The sequence below is a fragment of the Nomia melanderi genome, unplaced genomic scaffold (genome assembly GCF_051020985.1).
Source record: "Nomia melanderi isolate GNS246 unplaced genomic scaffold, iyNomMela1 scaffold0136, whole genome shotgun sequence".
Classification (NCBI taxonomy): Eukaryota; Metazoa; Arthropoda; class Insecta; order Hymenoptera; family Halictidae; genus Nomia; species Nomia melanderi.
In genome coordinates this window covers 77501-80000 of record NW_027475251.1, presented here as the reverse complement: position 1 = coordinate 80000, position 2500 = coordinate 77501, and positions in this window count along the sequence as shown.

The following is a 2500-nucleotide window of genomic DNA, read 5'->3' as shown; positions in this document are numbered from 1 at the left end:
TCGCTCAGTTGAAAAGCAATACGCCGCTGGAACTTTGAAAAATAACGAGATAAAAAAAATTTTTGTACATTTTTTCATCGTTATTCGTACACGACTTAAGCGTTGGAAAATTTTTAAACCGAATTTTGAAAAATTTTATTCCTGACCGTTGGGACTTGGAAAAATTTCGAGTCAGCCGGTTTGGCCGGTTGGACTTACCGCGAGACGGAGAAAAGTAGATTCGGTCGATCTGTTTTTCGCAGTTTTTGTGAAAAAAAAATTTTGGTCAATTTTTTCAACGTTAAAAACGTGTTCGGGCTGCCTTTTTATCCATGGATTAAGCGCCGAAAAAATTTTAAAACGCATAATAAAAAAGTTTATTCTTGACCGCAGGGACTTAGAAAAATTTCGGGTCGCCCCGTTCGACCTGCTGGCATTACCGCGCGGCCTGGACAGCCCGCTTCGACCGATACATTTTTTTCATTTTCAGAGAAAAAAAAATTTTTGTCAATTTTTTCAACCTTAAAAACGTTAATAAACTGCACTCTTATGCACGGATTAAGCATTGAAAAATTTTTAAAACATGTAATAAAAAAGTTTATTCTTGACCGTTCGGACTTAGAAAAATTTCGAGTACCCCGGATCGCCTGCTGGAATTACCGCACGGCCTGGACAGCCCGCATCGACCGATACATTTTTTCCATTTTCAGTGAAAAAAAAATTTTTGTCAATTTTCTCAACGTTAAAAACGTTAATAAACTGCGTTTTTATGAGTGGATTAAACATTGAAAAAATTTTGAAATATGTGATGAAAAAGTTTACTCTTGACCGTTCGGACTTAGAAAAATTTCGAGTACCTCGGATCGCCGGCTGGAATTACCGCACGGCCTGGACAGCTCGCATCGACCGATACATTTTTTCCATTTTCAGTGAAAAAAAAATTTTTGTCAATTTTCTCAACGTTAAAAACGTTAATAAACTGCGTTTTTATGCGTGGATTAAACATTAAAAAAATTTTGAAATATGTGATGAAAAAGTTTACTCTTGACCGTTCGGACTTAGAAAAATTTCGAGTACCTCGGATCGCCTGCTGGAATTACCGCACGGCCTGGACAGCCCGCATCGACCGATACATTTTTTCCATTTTCAGTGAAAAAAAAATTTTTGTCAATTTTCTCAACGTTAAAAACGTTAATAAACTGCGTTTTTATGCGTGGATTAAACATTAAAAAAATTTTGAAATATGTGATGAAAAAGTTTACTCTTGACCGTCGGGACTTAGAAAAATTTCGAGTACCCCGGATCGCCTGCTGGAATTACCGCACGGCCTGGATAGCCCGCATCGACCGATACATTTTTTCCATTTTCAGTGAAAAAAAAATTTTTGTCAATTTTCTCAACGTTAAAAACGTTAATAAACTGCGTTTTTATGCGTGGATTAAACATTAAAAAAATTTTGAAATATGTGATGAAAAAGTTTACTCTTGACCGTCGGGACTTAGAAAAATTTCGAGTACCCCGGATCGCCTGCTGGAATTACCGCACGGCCTGGATAGCCCGCATCGACCGATACATTTTTTCCATTTTCAGTGAAAAAAAAATTTTTGTCAATTTTCTCAACGTTAAAAACTGCGATAAACTGCGTTTTTATGCGTAGATTAAACATTGAAAAAATTTTGAAATATGCGATGAAAAAGTTTACTCTTGACCGTCGGGACTTAGAAAAATTTCGAGTACCCCGGATCGCCTGCTGGCATTACCGCACGGCCTGGACAGCACGCTCCGACGAATCGGTTTTTTCCATTTTTTCCGAAAAATAAATTTTTGTAATTTTTTTTAATGTCAAAAACGTTAATAAACATCATGTTTACGCATGGATTAAACATTGAAATAATTTTAAAACGCTTATTAAAAAAGTTGTTGTCGACCGTGGGACTTAGAAAAATTTCGGGAAGTCCGATTCGCCTGCTGGAATTACCGCACGGCCTGGACAGCTCGCTCCGACGAATCGGTTTTTTCCATTTTTTCCGAAAAATAAATTTTTGTAATTTTTTTTAATGTTAAAAACGTTAATAAACGTCATGTTTACGCATGGATTAAACATTGAAATAATTTTAAAACGCTTATTAAAAAAGTTTACTCTTGACCGTGGGGACTTAGAAAAATTCCGGCTTGCACGGATTCGACCACTCTGTTTTTCGGAGTTTCTGAGAAAAATAAATTTTTGTAATTTTTTTCATTATGATTTCTGAGTTCTCCCAGTAGTTTAATGTAAGGATTAAGCATTTAAAAATTTTTAAATCGAATATTAAAAAAGTTTACTCTTGCAATTTTTGGAAAAAAAAAATTCTAAAAAATTTTTCTTTCGGTGGAAACTAACGTTTAATATGTACAATAACGATTTATCGAATAAAAATCGTATGTTAATATATGTTCGAATCGACCATAGTTTCAGCGGCTAAGTACCAGCAGCCCGGCCGGTTGGTCTGTACGCGCGGCAGTTTACCACCATAAGCGCCCG